Source organism: Globicephala melas, chromosome 4 (assembly GCF_963455315.2).
Source record: "Globicephala melas chromosome 4, mGloMel1.2, whole genome shotgun sequence".
Taxonomy (NCBI): domain Eukaryota; kingdom Metazoa; phylum Chordata; class Mammalia; order Artiodactyla; family Delphinidae; genus Globicephala; species Globicephala melas.
Genome location: NC_083317.1, coordinates 7,694,153 through 7,713,524, shown reverse-complemented (window position 1 = coordinate 7,713,524; position 19,372 = coordinate 7,694,153).

The window sequence follows — 19,372 nt, the reverse complement described above, 5'->3', positions numbered from 1 at the left end:
TACAGTTCCTCAGGCTCGCTTCTGTTCTTCCAGGATGCATTTCAGAGGGCGATTGACCTTTCTAGTCGTCTCATTATCTCCTCTGAAGGGTGGCAGCCTGCAAGGTTTAGCGCCTTTTATCGGCTGAACGGTGGAGGTTGCCGAGTGCTCTAGAAGTGGTTTATGTTTAGACCGTGTTCCAAGTTATGCAAGACATCCCCTCCGGTGGATAACGGCAGGTCCCCAAATCCCTTGTCTCCTGTCCCTTCTGTCCCTCCCTCTTCCCTTCCCTCTCTGCCTGCTGCCCTCTCCTAGTTAATAGAGGAGACTCCACCTTGGATGTCCTCCTCTCCTGGTGGCCATTGGGAATTCATACGTGGGTTTCAGCCCCTGCTTCCTTGTTAATGCCCTCTGCTTTGGTGACAGTAGCCTGGACAGTAAGAGAAAAGCCCCCTACCCCAGAGTCTGACAACTTGGGTTTGACCCTGGCATAGCCTCCAGCAAACCTCTAAGTGGACAGGTCACTTAACCCCTCTGAGCTCCCATCTCCTTGCCGTTCCATGAGGTGCCAGTAGCTCCCACCCACTCGGGTGTCGTGTGCTCTTTTGTTCTTTTCCCATGAAACTTGAGGACAGGGCCGGTCATATAGAAAACTATCAAGGTGAACTGTCATTGTCATGATGCCTTCAGGGTGTCGCCGCAGCGTCTTCTTGGTGGAGCCCAGACACCGATCAAATCATTCCTGTTCAGATTGGAGAATCACAAACCTCAGGTCTCCCAAGATGAGGGAAAACACGTGGGGTTCCAGACCTGACAGTGTGGCTGGCTTTCCTTGTGTGTGTGGTTCTATTTCTGGATTTCCCTTTCTCTGCCGATTGGACGCCTGGGGGTTGGGCTTTATATTCAGTTCCCAGCGCTGCTGTATGTAGCAAGTTACCATGGACCGGGTGGCTTAAAACAACAGACCTGTATTATCTCACAGTTCTGGAGGCCAGAAGTCTGACATCAAGGTAGCGACAGGCCCCAGCTTCCTTTGAAGGCTCCAGGGGAGGATCCTTCTTGTCTCTTCCAGCTTCTGGTGGTTCCTGGCATTCCTTGGCTTGTGGCCTCATCACTCCAACTTCTGTTTCTATCTTCACTTGGCCTTCACCTCTGTGTCTGCCTTTTCTTCTTTGTAGAAGGACACTAGTCATTGGATTGAGGGCCCACCTTATGATCTCATCTTAACCTTAACTAATTATGTCTGCAAAGAGTCTATTTCCAAATAAGGTCACATTCTGAGTTTCTGGGTGGACATGAATTTCTGGGAAATACTATTCAATCTACTATAGGTATTAACATTGGGGTCAGCATGGGGTAGCCCCACATTCATGCCCCGGTGACCTGGAAGCTCCTTTCTCCAGGCCCTGATACAGGCTGACCAGACTGTAGAATGTTCCTCTACTTTCTTTCTCCAGCACCCAAAGCAGCTCAGACATTCCCTCTTACTCTCCACTGGCATTTCCCTGACTCTTCTTGCAGACTTATCTTTTGAAATCTTCCTATTTTTCTGTCATCCCAGGTACCCTACAATGAAACCAAAGGCATGTCTGAATACACTGTAGCTTCTGAGAGGGTAAATAATTTTTTTAAATGCTAAAATGTTTAAAACAAAAACATTTTAAATTTGAAAAGAACACAGAAATATAACCACAATCTATAAATCAAGAAATCGGTGGGGCTGCAAAAACGTCCAAACCGAAGTCTGTCTGTTCTGCCACCCTCAGCTCTGTTGTCTGTCTCTGCGCCCATCTTGGGCTTTGCGGGGATTTCATTCTGCTGGCTTTGTGCACACAGAACAGACCTCCAGGTCTTGGCAGCCCTTAGGGAGCAGGTTCTGGCAGGCAATTATGGACAAGACTCCTTTCCTTTCAGGAACTAGTGGTATTTTGTTCGTATGCCCTTATGGGCTTATGCAGCACTTCGGTGCTTAGAGGCAGAATTTTGTCATCTCTTTGTGCACAGAGATGTTAGTTGCAAGTGGATGAGTGGCCTCTTTGGCCCATGGCGGGTGAAGGCACAGCCCAAGGTTTGGTTCCCCTCCAGTAGCTGGCGATATGGTTGCGGGGCAGGGTAGTGATGGGGGTGGTGGTTCCAGCTAATTTGTTTCTCGTGTGTCTTTGGCCCTGGCAGTCTCCCTCTAGCATTTCCCGGAGTGGACAAGACCCCAGAGACTGTTTGGATTCTGTTTGACATCAATTACCTTGGTCAAGCTGTGTCCTAGGGCCATGAGGGCAGCTGTCTGACTGCATTTCTCATCTTGGGCTTCTCCCGTCTAGGGCTTGTTAAGGCCCATTAGCCAGTCGTGCATCTCATATGAGTAAAGATCTTTTTTTTTTTTTTTTTTTTTTTTGTGATTCAGCTTAATTTATTATTTAAAAAAATTTTAAATTGAGCTATAGTTGATGTACAATATTATATGTTACAGGTGTACAATATAGTGATTCAAAATTTTTAAAGGTTATACTCCATTTATAGTTATTGTAAAATATTGGCTATATTCCTTGAGTTGTACAATAGACCCTTGTACAATATATCTAGCTTATTTTATACATAATAGTTTGTGCCTCCTAATCCCCTACCCCTACTTTGCCCCTCTCTCCTTCCCTCTCCCCACTGTAACCACTAGTTTGTTCTCTATGTCTGTGAGTCTGCTTCTTTTTTGTCATAAGGATCATCTTATAAGGCAGCTCTCTGTGATTCCAGCACAGGTAGGAACTCAGGAATGACATGAATAGAGGTCTTGGCTGTTGTGTTGTCATCAGAGAGCCACTATAATGCTCTAACAGGAATGTAATTAATATGATAAGGTTCTATTTTTCTTGTTGCTATTTTTTCTTTCTTTATTTTTATTGTGATAGAAGGAATGTGTGAATTATGGGGGAGGAAGTTAAGGAGGGCCTCAGTGCATGTTGTCTGGAAGGACGTGGAAGGGGGTGGGGGCAGTGTCCAACCTGGGCTGAGGGAGTTAAACCTTTCACTGGGCCCTTCCAGATCTAGTGTCGGGAGGGTTAGAAAGCAATTACAGTGCACTGCAATGCGGGCAGGCTGGGCTTTTCTACTAACAGGGGCAATGGGTAGTGAACTTGTCCCTCCCCTGTGGTGGAATAGAGTCTCTGCCTCCTTGGATCTGGGGTTAGGGTGGGCACTGTGATTGTTTGGGCCAGCAGAGTGTGGTGACAAATGGCTCAGCTCCTGGTGAGACAGGCTGGGACCTGGGGCCCTTTACTGCAGGGCTTGCCCCTGGACAAACATCTCCTCCAGCAGCAGATACAAAGAAACTATAAGGGACTAAAAATAACTGCGTGCATGCACAGCTGGAGCAATGTATGAACAGTAAGATACAAAAAGGCCACAAACCAACTGCAATTTCTGATGTGCCAGGAGCATAAAGCAGGGGACTGCACATGGTCCTTGCACACAGCACAGCCCAGGGGGTGGGCCGTCCACCTAAGCTGTCCCTCTGGGCCCGACCCACCGATCCGTCCCTACCCCCACCCCATTTAAGAAACCAGCTTGCCCACACTCAGGGAACGAGCAAGGGAACCTGTTACTCGTTTCCTCTCCCTCGTGCTGCAGCACGAGTCCCAACAAAGCCTTGCCCGTGTTCCTAGTCTGGCCTCCGATCAATTTCTATTGATTCAAGAATCCTAGAACCCAGGTCAGTAACATTGGTGCTGCCCTTCACTGAGCAGTCTGGGCTTCTTCCCTCTTGGAAGCGCTGTCGTGTGAGGAGTGGGACACCTGGAGACATCCACGCTGGGAAAAACCTGCATCTGGTGGCTGTGAGCATCCCGGGCCACGAGCAGGTACGTGGAGACAGAGCTGGGCGAGGAAACCAAGGCGCCCAGCTGACGGCTCATGGATCCGAGACACGTCATCCCCGCCCACAGTTTTGTGGGCGCTCCCCTGCCCACAAAACTGTGAGCAAAATACGTGGTTGTTTGAAGCCTCTATGGGTGGCTTCACGTGAAGCAACCCGTACCTGGGGCATTTTGTCAAGACAAGATTGGTCACCCAGCTGGGTCGGGGGGGAAGCTCTATGAAAAGTGGCCCAATAAACTGGTAGATAAAGATTTCAGCTGCTCTCTCAGGTGAAGGCGAAGAGGGGCGTCTATTGGGGACCAGCGAGGGTACACGATCACTGTGCAGGCCTGGATGAGGCCCCATCACCCTGCCTCCTGGTGGGGCAGGGCAGCTGGAACAGTCAACACACGCGATCCCCATGTCCCTTGTTCCACCACTTAGCAAACGCCTACTGAGCTCACAGCTGCTTGGCACACGAGACAGGAGGAGTCGACAGACAGACTCTGGTCCCAAGAAATCCGTGCCTGTCCTCGGTGGGACGGAGTTCCTGCGGGGTTACTGCGGAGAGGGAGTGGGCTCGCTGGGAGTTTGGCCTCCTTGATTAGGCAGCTGACCAGTGTCTTCAGACCTGGTATATCCTGGTCGACCTGCCCCATCTCTGCCTGCTGGATGCCCTCCCTGATGGCCAGTTTGGGGAGAGACCCAGCCAGGCGTGGCGTAAGCGGCAAGACCCTGCTGAGGAGGTCACGGACACCCCATCAACTAGTTTCCTTCATCATTAGCCAGCGTTGGGCCCCTGCTCGTCTTGGCTCCCTGGCTAACATTCTGCTGCCCCCTCCTGGCTCTAGCCTAATGACCTGTCACTACATGGGTAATGATGGTTTGTCCTGGCTTCCATTTCTTCCTCTCAACACGAATCTGTGTATTTGCTGGGTCATCTCGGAATGTTTAACACATAACTGGCAGTATAGCTTTCAGTTCAATATTATCATTGTAGCTTGCCATGTCATTTTGGACTAAGTGTTATAATCTTTGAGCCTCTGTTTTCTCAGATAGAAAATGGACTAATATTACTGATTTTGCAGGGCTATAAGGATATGGAATTCCTTGCACCTATATGTAAATGTGCTAACAAGTGGGTTTTTTTTTTTTTTGTGGTTATGCCATCAAACAATCGGAGTCCAAAAAGGGAAGAATCATCAGCTTGCCTTGAGTCTATAAAAGTAGAAAAACCATGTTTTTTGAGACTGGCCTGTGGAAGAGAAGCTGGAATGGAGAGCTACAATGTATTGACAGTGACCTTCAGCAAGGCGGCCCTCTCACCTCTATACCAGCTCTGGTAGGGACAAGCTGTGTTTTGAGAAACTGGCCTTCTCATTTTCTTGTCTTTGGGATTCCTTGATGCTGGAGGGCAGAGAGGCAGAACCTGGTCTGCTCAAAGCATCTTTTGTGGGTGGAATTGAACTCCCAAGTCTTCCTTCTAGAGATGACTTCAGGGCTTTGAGAAAAAGAAACATGATGCTGTGATTTAGGAAAACTGTAACTTGAGCAATTACTGAGAAGACCCAAAATAATGCATTTCTTTGTAAGAGAGGAAAGATCATATTATACAATCAAAGCATGTAAAATGATGTGTGCATTGTGTTGGTTAAAGAAGCCTAAGGTGAGCTTCGGGAAAGCATTAGCGGTGGGAGGTGCTGGCTGTTCTGCGTCCCACTGGATACAACGTCCATCCCTCCTCATGGGTCCTGCCAAGAGATGAATGAGAAACACCTTTTTGTAGGATATCTATTGAGCTTAGGTGGCTGAATTGTAGCCTACCGGTTGTTAATGCCCAGGTCACAGTGATGGACAATGCAGACAAGAGGACCTCTTTTTTTTTGAATTTTATTTTATTTATTTTTTAATACAGCAGGTTCTTACTAGTCATCAATTTTATACACATCAGTGCATACATGTCAATCCCAATCGCCCAATTCAGCACACCACCATCCCCACCCGCCCATGGCTTTCCCCCCTTGGTGTCCATACATTTGTTCTCTACATCTGTGTCTCAACTTCTGCCCTGCAAACCAGTTCATCTGTACCATTTTTCTAGGTTCCACATACATACGTTAATATATGATATTTGTTTTTCTCTTTCTGACTTACTTCACTCTGTATGACAGTCTCTATATCCATCCACGTCTCAACAAAAGACCCCATTGCGTTCCTTTTTATGGCTGAGTAATATTCCATTGTATATATGTACCACATCTTCTTTATCCATTCGTCTGTCGATGGGCATTTAGGTTACTTCCATGACCTGGCTATTGTAAATAGTGCTGCAGTGAACATTGGGGTACATGTGTCTTTTTGAATTATGGTTTTATCTGGTCATATGCCCAGTAGTGGGATTGCTGGGTCGTATGGTAGTTCTATTTTTAGTTTTTTTTTTTTACATGTTTATTGGAGTATAATTGCTTTACAATGGTGTGTTAGTTTCTGCTTTATAACAAAGTGAATCAGTTATACATATACATATGTTCCCATATCTCTTCCCTCTTGCGTCTCCCTCCCTCTCACCCTCCCTGTCCCACCCCTCTAGGTGGTCACAAAGCACCGAGCTGATCTCCCTGTGCTATGCGGCTACTTCCCACTAGCTATCTATTTTACGTTTGGTAGTGTATATATGTCCATGCCACTCTCTCACTTTGTCATAGCTTACCTTTCCCTCTCCACATATCCTCAAGTCCATTCTCTAGTAGGTCTGTGTCTTTATTCCTGTCTTACCCCTAAGTTCTTCATGACATTTTCTTTTCTTAGATTCCATATATATGTGTTAGCATACAGTATTTGTCTTTCTCTTTCTGACTTACTTCACTCTGTATGACAGACTCTAGGTCCATCCACCTGATTACAAATAGCTCAATTTCATTTCTTTTTATGGCTGAGTAATATTCCATTGTATATATGTGCCACATCTTCTTTATCCATTCATCCAATGATGGACACTTAGGCTGTTTCCATCTCCTGGCTTATTGTAAATAGAGCTGCAATGAACATTTTGGTACATGACTCTTTTTGAATTATGGTTTTCAAAGGGTATATGCCCTGTAGTGGGATTGCTGGGTCATATGGTAGTTCTATTTGTAGTTTTTTAAGGAACCTCCATACTGTTCTCCATAGTAGGTGTACTAATTCGCATTCCCACCAGCAGTGCAAGAGTGTTCCCTTTTCTCCACACCCTCTCCAGCATTTATTGTTTGTAGATTTTTTTTTTTTTTTTGCGGTACGTGGGCCTCTCACTGTTGTGGCCTCTCCCGTTGTGGAGCACAAGCTCCGGACGTGCAGGCTCAGTGGCCATGGCTCACGGGCCCAGCCACTCCGTGGCATGTAGGATCTTCCCAGACTGGGGCACGAACCCACATCCCCCGCACTGGCAGGCGGACTCTCAACCACTGCGCCACGAGGGAAGCCCTATTTTTTCTAGATTTTTTGATGATGGCCATTCTGACTGGTGTGAGATAATATCTCATTGTAGTTTTGATTTGCATTTCTCTAATGATTAATTTTGTTGAGCATTCTTTCATGTGTTTGTTGGCAGTCTATATATCTTCTTTGGAGAATTGTCTATTTAGGTCTTCTGCCCATTTTTGGATTGGGTTGTTTGTTTTTTTGTTATTGAGCTGCATGAGCTGCTTGTAAATTTTGGAGATTAATCCTTTGTCAGTTGCTTCATTTGCAAATATTTTCTCCCATTCTGAGGGTTGTCTTTTGCTCTTGTTTATGGTTTCCTTTGCTGTGCAAAAGCTTTAAAGTTTCATTAGGTCCTATTTGTTTATTTTTGTTTTTATTTCCATTACTCTAGGAGGTGGGTCAGAAAGGATCTTCCTGTGATTAATGTCATAGAGTGTTCTGCCTATATTTTCCTCTAAGAGTTTTATAGTGTCCGGTCTTACATTTAGGTCTCGAATCCATTTTCAGTTTATTTTTGTGTATAGCGTTAGGGAGTGTTCTAATTTCATTCTTTTACATTAGCTGTCCATTTTTCCCAGCACCACTTATTGAAAAGACTGTCTTTTCTCTATTGTATATCCTTGCCTCCTTTGTCATAGATTAGTTGACCATATGTGCGTGGGTTTATCTCTGGGCTTTCTATCTTGTTCCATTGATCTATGTTTCTGTTTTTGTGTCAGCACCATATTGTCTTGATTACTGTAGCTTTGTAGTATAGTCTGAAGTCAGGGAGTCTGATTCCTCCAGCTCCGTTTTTTCCCCACAAGAATGCTTTGACTATTCGGGGTCTTTTGTGTCTCCATACAAATTTTAAGATTTTTGTTCTAGTTCCGTAAATATGCCATTGGTAATTTGATAGGGATTGCATTGAATCTGTAGATTACTTTGGGTAGTATAGTCATTTTCATGATATTGGTTCTTCCAATCCAAGAACATGGTATATCTCTCCATCTGTTGGTATCATCTTTAATTTCTTTCATCAGTGCCTTATAGTTTTCTGCATACAGGGCTTTTATCTCCCTAGGTAGGTTTATTCCTAGGTATTTTATTCTTTTTGTTGCAATGGTAAATGGAAGTGTTTCCTTAATTTCTCTTTCAGATTTTTCATCATTAGTGTATAGGAATGCAAGAGATTTCTGTGCATTAATTTTGTATCCTGCAACTTCACCAAATTCATTGATTAGCTCTAGTAGTTTTCTGGTGGCATTTTTAGGATTCTCTATATATAGTATCATGTCATCTGCAAACAGTGACAGTTTTACTTCTTCTTTTCCAATTTGGATTCCTTTTATTTCTTTTTCTTCTCTGATTGCCGTGGCTAGGACTTCTAAAACTATGTTGAATAATAGTGGTGAGAGTGGACATCCTTGTCTTGTTCCTGATCTTAGAGGAAATGCTTTCAGTTTTTCACCATTGAGAATGATGTTTACTGTGGGTTTCTCATATATGGCCTTTATTATGTTGAGGTAGGTTCCCTCTCTGCCCACTTTCTGGAGAGTTTTTGTCATAAATGGGTGTTGAATTTTGTCAAAAGCTTTTTCTGCATCTATTGAGATGATCATATGGTTTTTATTCTTCAATTTGTTAATATGGTATATCACATTGATTGATTTGTGTATATTGAAGAATCCTTGCATCCCTGGGATAAATCCCACTTGATCATGGTGTATGATTCTTTTAATGTGTTGTTGGATTCTGTTTGCTAGTATTTTGTTGAGGATTTTTGCATTTATATTAATCAGCAATATTGGTCTGTAATTTTCTTTTTTTGTCGTATCTTTGTCTGGTTTTGGTATTAGGGTGATGGTGGCCTCATAGAATGAGTTTGGGAGAGTTCCTTCCTCTGCAATTTTTTGGAACAGTTTGAGAAGGTTGGGTTTTAGCTCTTCTCTAAATGTTTGATAGAATTCACCTGTAAAGCCATCTGGTCCTGGGCTTTTGTTTGTTGGAAGATTTTTAATCACAGTTTCAATTTCAGTGCTTGTGATTGGTCTGTCCTTATTTTCTATTTCTTCCTGGTTCAGTCTTGGAAGGTTATACCTTTCTAAGAAGCTGTCCATTTCTTTCAGGTTGTCCATTTTATTGGCATAGAGTTGCTTGTAGTAGTCTCTTAGGATGCTTTGTATTTCTGTGGTGTCTCTTGTAACTTCTCCTTTTTTGATCTAATTTTATTGATTTGAGTCCTCTCCCTCTTTTTCTTGATGAGTCTGGCTAACGGTTTATCAATTTTGTTTATCTTCTCAAAGAACCAGCTTTTTGTTTTATTGATCTTTGCTATTGTTTTCTTTGTTTCTATTTCATTTATTTCTGCTCTGGTCTTTATGATTTCTTTCCTTCTGCTAACTGTGGGTTTTGTTTGTTCTTCTTTCTCTAGTTCCTTTAGGTGTAAGGTTAGATTGTTTATTTGAGATTTTTCTTGTTTCTTGAGGTAGGCTTGTATAGCTATAAACTTCCCTCTTCGAACTGCTTTTGCTTCAGCCCATAGGTTTTGGATCGTCGTGTTTTCATTGTCATTTGTCTGTAGGTATTTTTTGATTTCCTCCTTGATTTCTTCAGTGATCTCTTGGTTATTTAGTAACATATTGTTTAGCCTCCATGTGTTTGTGTTTTTTACGTTTTTTTCCCTGTAATTCATCTCTAATCTCATAGCGTTGTGGTCAGAAAGGATGCTTGATATGATTTCAATTTTCTTAAATTTATTGAGTCTTGCTTTGTCACCTAAGATGTGATCTATCCTGGAGAATGTTCCATGCATACTTGAGAAGAAAGTGTAATCTGCTCTTTTGGATGGAATGTCCTATAAATATCAATTAAATCTATCTGGTCTATTGTGTCATTTAAAGCTTGTGTTTCCTTATTTATTTTCATTTTGGATGATCTGTCCATTGGTGTAAGTGAGGTGTTAAAGTCCCCCACTCTTATTGTGTTACTGTCGATTTCCTCTTTTATAGCTGTTAGCAGTTGCCTTATGTATTGAAGTGCTCCTATGTTGGGTGCATATATATTTATAATTGTTATATCTTCTTCTTGGATTGATCCCTTGATCATTATGTAGTGTCCTTCCTTGTCTCTTGTAACATTCTTTATTTTAAAGTCTATTTAATCTGACATGAGTATTGCTACTGCAGCTTTCTTTTGATTTCCATTTGCATGGAATATCTTTTTCCATCCCCTCACTTCCAGTCTGAATGTGTCCCTAGGTCTGAAGTGGGTCTCTTGTAGACAGCATATATATGGGTCTTGTTTTTGTATCCATTCAGCAAGCCTGTGTCTTTTGGTTGGAGCATTTAATCCATTCACGTTTAAGGTGATTATCGATATGTATGTTCCTCTGACCATTTTCTTAATTGTTTTGGGTTTGTTTTTGTAGGTCCTTTTCTTCTCTTGTGTTTCCCACTTAGAGAAGTTCCTTTAGCATTTGTTGTAAAGCTGATGTGGTGGTGCTGAATTCTCTTAGCTTTGGCTTGTCTGTAAAGCTTTTGATTTCTCAATTGAATCTGGATGAGATCCTTGCCAGGTAGCGTAATCTTGGTTGTAGGTTCTTCCCTTTCATCACTTTAAATGTGTCATGCCACTCCCTTCTGTCTTGTAGAGTTTCTGCTGAGAAATCAACTGTTAGCCTTATGGGAGTTCCCTTTTATGTTATTTGTCATTTTTTCCTTGCTGCTTTCAATAATTTTCTTTAAGATTTGCCAATTTGATTACTATGTGTCTCAGCATGTTTCTCCTTGGGTTTATCCTATATGGGACTTGCTGCACTTCCTGGACTTGGGTGGCTATTTCCTTTCCCATGTTAGGGAAGTTTTCAACTATAATCTCTTCAAATATTTTCTCTGGTCCCTTCTCTCTCTCTTCTCCTTCTCGGACCCCTATAATGCGAATGTTGTTGCGTTTAATGTTGTCCCAGAGGTCTCTTAGACTGTCTTCATTTCTTTTCATTCTTTTTTCTTTAGTCTGTTGCGCAGCAGTGAATTCCAGCATTCTGTCTTCCAGGTCACTTATCCGTTCTTCTGCCACAGTTATTCTGCTATTGATTCCTTCTAGTGTAGTTTTCATTTCAGTTATTGTATTGTTCATCTCTGTTTGTTTTTTCTTTATTTCTTCTAGGTCTTTGTTAAAGATTTCTTGCATTTTCTCGATCTTTGCCTCCATTCTTTTTCTGAGGTCCTGGATCATCTTCACTATCATTATTCTGAATTCTTTTTCTGGAAGGTTGCCTGTCTCCACTTCATTTAGTTGTTTTTCTGGGGTTTTATCTGTTCCTTCATCTGGTACATAGCCCTTGCCTTTTCATCTTTTCTATGTTTCTGTGAATGTGGTTTTTGTTCCTCAGGCTGCAGGATTGTGGTTCTTCTTGCTTTTGCTCAAGAGGACCTCTTTTAAAAATGTAAACTAATGAATTTCACAGAAATTACTCATTAGATGATGGTAGGATGTGAGCAGTGAAGCATGTTTTGTCAAAATATCAAATGATGTAATTTGGTAGGATAAACCATTTTACCTTAGACGGAAGGAAGCACCAGACCATTCCTGGTTGGCAAAGAGTGGGATTTTCAAAATATACTGCAACTGTGAAAGCAATAATAGGAGTTTCTGTGGCTGCTGTTGTTGCCTGAGTGGCAAGCTACGATTGCACTACTCTTTCTACTCCACCCATCCAACCATCCATTCACCTACCCACCCACTTACCCATTCACCCACCCATCCATCTACCCATTCACTCATCCACCCATCCACCCACTCATCCATCCATCCATCCATCTATCCATCCACCCACCCACCCATCTACTCATCCATCCACACATTCATGAATCCATCCAGCCACCCATCCACCTACTCATCCATCCATCCATCCAACAAAAAAGCACCAACTAAGTACTGAGTATTGTGGAAGGTGCTGGGGACAGATGAGTGAGACAATATTTGGCTGTAAGGAGTTTGTTGTCTACTGGGGACGACAGACAGGAAGAGTTAATATACAGTGCAGTACTAGCTTATGAGCTCTGAAGATGGAAATTTGGAAGCCTGGTGGGGTCGGAGGAGTTAGGGAAGGATATCTGAGCTCCCCAGATGGCCCCAGATTCACATTCCATGTGGTCTTGGAGGGCGTGCCCTGTTGGGGAATGTAGACATTTGATAAAGAGGGCTAGTGGGGTGGAATATTGGCCCATCCTTATAAGGCCCAGCACGAAGTTTGGAAATGATGCTGCACAACAATGATTATTAACCTGGGCTCCAAGGACAGGGGCCCAGGGCACTTGGGTTTGAGAGGCAGGGCTCCTAAGCTCCACCCCTGCTGCAACTGGGCAACTCATCTTTTGTCTAATTTAAATAATGAACTTCCGCTTGAGAGGTCTGTCAGAGAAAAGTTTCTGCAGCTTAGTTTAGAAACCATCAGAGTAGATGAGGGGGCTCCAGCTATGGCTGTGGCTGGGGAGTTGCTTTAGACAATCGCTCCAGGGTAATGTGGAGGGTGGCTCCAGGGGAGTCAGCTAGAAGCAGGGACGGGGGCTCTTCTCTTGGGTACCTGAAGGGATGGAGACATGCCCATGGGTTTCTGCTGGCCCTGGTGAGTGCTAAGTGGGACAGATGTGTAAGGGGCCAGGGGGTGCAGAAGATGGGTTAGTAACTCTACCAGGTGCAGCAGCGAGACTGGCGGGGAGGTCACACTAGGAAAAGTGGGATGAAATAGTGACGGTGTCCTGAGGGTTTTATTTCACATCCAGCAGGCTCTGGGAAATGATATAACCCAGGTATATTTTTACGCAACGTCTTCTGTTCATGTTATAGTGTGAGGCAATCAATATGCCATTTGGAAACTCCCTAGAGGGGGCTGGGGGCCAAGGCTCTCTGGAGTCAGAGCTGAGGTGCTGGAGTTGGGCAAAGCCAACCCCATGCAAAATGGAACACTGAGAACATGGAAAACTCTCTTAGGAACGTTTCTTCAGTTCAACATTGGACTTTGGTATTGTTAAACTTCTCTAATTGAGACACTTAGAGCTGTGACAAGCAGCTGTGAACTGCTCTGTGAGTCCTGAGGTCCCCTTCCTCTTTTAAAGTTTCATGAGGTGCAAACAGCAGATGGGTATAGAATGGGTACTGCCTGGGTGGGCAGGTGTGGGAAGGAGCAGGGCCGCCTCAATGCAGGGATCTGGCCATAGGCAGAGCGTGTGGACAGGTGGGTGGGGGAGGGGAGGGGGGAGAGAGACAGAGACAGAGAGACAGAGAGAGAGAGAGATGGAAGAGATTATTACAAACCCATGACACCGTTCTTGATTTATATGGGGGGAGGTCTGACCTCCTGGTGGTCCTGTGAAAGGATATGACACTTCAGAAATGATTCATGTTCCCACATGCAGAAAAGGCTAACTTCCTTGGACACACACACACAAAGAAGAAACCAAGGACATATCAAATTTTTCTTTTATTGTTCCGGTCAAAAAAAAGAGGAACACCTCAATATGTAAACAGTTTCCCTAACACAGCGAGTTCTTAAAGATATATTTTTTTATTCTAAAAAAATTTGGCATTGTAGTGATTTCTCAATACATAGTTTGTGCTCTCGCATTTTGCATGCTTTCGCCTCATTGTCCGTGCACAGATGTACTTGGAGTTGCGTTACAAAAGGACTGAAAAGTGGGTCAGGAGCCAAACCAGCACTTGAGCCCTACCTGGCTTTCCTTTCCAAAAAGCGTGGCGGGAAGGTTGATAATACTGACTTCAGAAGCCAGTCTAATCACTTATCACGAGGAAAAGTCAGAAGCCTTGGTAGGATTTTTTTGAAAGATGCATTTTCGTATTTTTTTCTGTTTATCATTAAAGGATTGTTGGTTTTGCTCAAGTAAAACTTCATTTTTGCATTGTATTGTTTAATATCTATAAATCTCTCTTATAATAACCCTTGTTTTACGATTTTTCTGGACTTGTAATTTACTACTAAATGGTATGGAAATTCCACCAATGATTTACTCTGTCTCCACAGACTCACTGAATCATATCAAAGTGCTTGACAGTTTTGTCGAGGACATTTTGCCTTTTTCTAGTGAAAGTTATTCTGTTAAAAAAATTCAATCCTAAAGCCTTAAGAGCCTTTTAAGCACAATGTTGGGTTTATTAATAAATGCTGCTGTACTATTCTTTCTGTGGTCTGTGTTCCTTAGCCTGGAATCCCGTCTTCTACAATTTAGCACCAGTTTTCAAAATGCATATCTCATCAAATCTACAATAAGCCATCCCAACCCATCTAGGCTGGCCTAGGTACCATCTCCCAGTCTTGCTTTGTGTATGCCTATCTTTGGACCCTCTCTCATGCTGGCTCCTCAAACTGAAAGGAAGGCCCTCTCTCCTGGATCTCTATCTTCCAAATCCCATTTAATCTCAAGGAATGTCAGGACAAATATCCCTTCCTTTCCCAGGAAACCACTCCTTATGGCTTTCTTTAAATTTCACAACACTTGTTGTGCCCTCTCTATTAGGCTGTCTTCTTCCTAAAACTAGAGTATGTTAATTTCCCTCTTAGGCCTCAGTATCTTCATTTGTAAAATGGGAGTCAGAATTTGCTCACCAGGCTTTTGTGTGGCTTGATGCACTCAGCACGAGTTGTCATGTGGTGAGAGCTGGTAGCCATGAGGTTGTAGACTTGTTGAGGGCAGAGGAAGAAATCAACATTTCTTAGTCTTCAGAGTAACTTGCCTAGGGCACCACCCACTGTACTACAACTTTTCATGGACCAATACTCAGTCAAGGTCATGTAGATATAGAATAATAAAATATGGAGCATCAGCCAGCTTTCAGAATATTTTGAGTAGAGTTCTTTCTTTTTCTAGTTTTAGTCGGTGGTTTAGATCCCTGAGAATGGAAATACAAGTGCATGGCTGCTCCCAGCATTGGTGAACTTCGTGCACCTTGAAAATGAAATATTTTATTTCTCTGTAGGAGAAATTTATCAAAAACTCAAGTTCTTAAAAGAATTTCTGGGAACAACACTGAAGATCAAATATGTCTGTGCCTTGTCTCTTTTTAGAAGACCTGCATTCTCTAGGAATGGATACTGGACCTGGAACACCAACATGCACCCCAGTGACACCCCAGCTTGATGACCTGGTCCTGGGAGCGACCGTTCTTTGTTTTGCTTCAATAGTTCCTGACAGCTCTGTGTGATGGTAGGAATGAGGACTTCCAGGTCAAGAGAAACATGGATGTCTAAAAACAGGCAGTGCTCAAACCAGATTAAGAATTATCCTCAATTTCACAGATTCAGATTAAAAAGACTATTGAAGTTTACGCACTGCTCAGGACTTTTGAACTAGCGAACTTTCCAGAATAGTTTTCTTTCTATCTTAGGAAATGGCTCACAGAACAACCTCATATTTTTTAGGGCCAGAGTAAATATTTGGGGCCTTAGTATTGTGCTATTTTATTGGGAAAGACAAACATAAAGATTATCTTTCAATTAGTAGTGGAAGAGAGTGATATGGTTGAAATAAAGCAGTTGAATGAAAATGTTATTATGGTGTAAGCTTTTTGCCTCCTTAATTACGTTCTGCTTGGTTTAGTATTAATTCTTTTTTTTTTTTTGGCTGGCCTGGGATCCCAGGTATATGCTTCAGGAAAGGTAGAGTTGGATTCAGGTTAAAAATAAGTTGCCAATAACCTGCTGGAGCTGACTGAGCTGTTCATGGATGAACCTAGGATGTAGGCATGCACTTATTTTCTATCAAAGATGCTAAGCTTCCTTGGGGCTTTTTCTACTGTAGAAGAGAGTATAGTGCTTCTCTGGTAATACCTCATTTTTCTAGAAGGTACCTAACTCACACGCACAACTTGTTTATTTGCTACAGGTTTAGTTGTGGTGAAAGAGAGGAGAGAAGGATGTGGTTGGCAAGGGGATGCTGGAGACAAGCATATGGGTGGTGATGAAATTTCACTGCTGCCAGCAAAGGAATCAGTGAAACTCTTAAAAGCAGCTAAGACTTCAAGCTAAACCATCTTGGGCTATTTAGTGTAAGGAAGGATGGTATAGACCAGATCCTATGGTGATGTAGACTGGAACAGATACTGAGTCATAGACTCAGAGACTGTGGGATTCAAATACTTGCTGAAAAAGATGAAAGTAACAACAGACACATTTTTTTCCCTCAAGCTTACATGAAACATTCACCAAGATAAACCACATTCTGGGCCGTAAAACACACCTTAACAAACTTAAAAGAATAGAAATTACGCCATGTCTGTTTTAGACCGCAGTGGAATTAAACTAGAAATCAATAACAGAAAGATAGATGAAATATCTCAAAGTACTTGGAGGTTCAACAGCACACATCTAAATAACACATAGGTTAAAGCAGAAATCTTAAGAGAATTAAAAAAATATTTTGAACTCAATGAAAATGGAAATACAACTTATCATAATTTGTGGGATGTGTGAAAGCAGTGCTTAGAGGGATTTAGAAGGAAGAAATAAAATTGTCTTTGTTTGCAGATGACATAATTGTCTAAATTGTCTATGTAGAAAATCTGAAAGAATAAAGCAAAAACTCCTGGAACTAATAAGCCCTTATAGCAAGGTTGCAGGATACAGGGTTAATATACCAAAAGTCAATCACTTTCTTTCCTATATACCAGCAATGAACAAGTGGAATTTGAAATAAAAAACACACCACTATTTACATTAGCACTCCCCAATATGAAATACTTAGGCTTAAATCTAAGAAAATATGTATGTGGAAAGCTACAAAACTCTGATGAGAGGTATCAAAGATGAACTAAATAAATGGAGAGATAGTCCATGTTCATGGATTGGAAGAGTCAATATTGCCAAGATGTCAGTTCTCCCTAAATTGAACTACAGACTCAATGCAATTCCAGTCAAAACCCCAGCAAGTTATTTTGTGGATAATGACAGACTGATTCTAAAGTTTATATGGAGAAACAGAAGACCCAGAATAGCCAACTCAATATTGAAGGAGAAAAACAAAGTTGGAGGACTGACACTACCTAATCTCAAGGCTTATTATAAAGCTACAGTAATTAAGATGGTGAGGTATTGGTGAAAGAACAGACAAACAGATCAATGGAACAGAATAGAGAGCCCAGAAATAGACCCACATAAATAGTCAACTGAACTTTGACAAAGGGGCAAAGGCAATACAATGGAGCAAAGATAGTTATTTCAACAAATGGTGCTGGAAAAAACGGTACATTCATATTAAAAAAAAATGAATCTAGGGGACTTCCCTGGTGGTCCAGTGGTTGAGACTCTGTGCTTCCAATGCAGGGCATGAGGGTTCTATCCCTGGTCAGAGAACTAAGATCCCAAATGTGGCGTGGCAAAAAAAAAAAAAAAGAATCTAGATGTAGACTTTACACCTTTCACAAAAGTTAACTCAAAATGAATCATAGATTTATATGTAAAACGCAAAACTAGAAAACCCCTAGAAGAGAACCTAGATGACCTTGAGAAAACCTAGATAACCTTGAATATGGCAATGACTTTTAAAATACAACACCAAAGGCATATTTCATGAAGGAAAGAATTGATAAGCTGGTCTTCATTAAAATTAAAAATTTCTACTCTGCAAAAGACACTGTCAACATAATGAGAAGACAAATCACAGACTGGGAGAAAATATTTGCAAAAGACTCATCTGATAAAGGATTGTTATCATCCAAAATATATGAAGAACGCTTAAAACTCAACAATAAGAAAGTAACCTGATTAAAAAATGGGCAAAGAGATTAGACCCATGCACCTATGGTCAACTATGTGACAAAGGAGAAAAATGACAGTCTCTTCAGTAAGTGGTGCTGGGAATGAAATTAGAGGTCTCTCTAACACCATACACAAAAATAAACTCAAAATGGATTAAAAACCTAAATGTAAGGCTGTATACTATAAAACTCTTGGAGGAAAACATAGGCAGAACACTTTCTGACATAAATTAGAATAATGAAAATAAAAATAAATAAATGGGACATAATTAAACTTAAAAACTTTTGCACAGCAAAGGAAACCATCAACAAACCAAAAAGACAACCCACAGAATGGGAGAAAATATTTGCAAACAAAGTGACCACAAGGGGTTAATCTCCAAAGTATACAAACAGCTCATGCAGCTCAATAACAACAACAACAAAAAACCAAACAATCCAATCAAAAAATGGGCGGAAGACCTAAATAGACATTTCTCCAAAGAAGACATACAGATGGCCAAAAAGCACATGAAAAGATGCTCAACACCACTAATTATTAGAGAAATGCAAATCAAAACTACAATGGGGTATCACCTCACACTGGTCAGAATGGGCATCGTTAAAAAAATCTACAAATGGACTTCCCTGGTGGTGCAGTGGTTAAGAATCTGCCTGCCAATGCAGGGGACACGGGTTTGAGCCCTGGTCTGGGAGGATCCCACATGCAGAGGAGCAACCAAGCTTGTGTGCCACAACTGCTGAGCCTGTGTTCTAGAGCCCGAGAGCCACAACTACTGAGCCTGTGCGCTGCAACTGCTGGGGCCCGCGTGCCTGGAACCCATGCTCAGCGGCAGGGGGATGCCACCGCAGTGAGAAGCCTGTGCACCACAAGGAAGAGTAGCTCCCACTCACCTCCACTAGAGAAAGCCTGTGCACAACAATGGAGACCCAACTCAGCCAAAAATAAATAATAAATAAATAAATAAATAAATTTATTTTTTAAAATTTACAAATGATAAATGCTGGAGAGGGCGTGGAGGAAAGGGAACCCTTCTACATTGTTGGTGGGAATGTAAATTGGTACAGCCACTATGGAGAACAGTGTGGAGGTTCCTTAAAAAACTAAAAATAAAGCTGCCATAGGTTCCAGCAATCCCACTCCTGGGCATATACCCTGAGAAAACCATAATTCGAAAAGATACATGCACCCCAATGTTCATTGCAGCACTGTTTACAATAGCTAGGACACTGAAGCAACCTAAATGTCCATTGACAGAGGAATGGATAATGAAGTTGTGGTACATATATACAATGGCATATTACTCAGGCATAAAAAAGAATGAAATAATGCCATTTG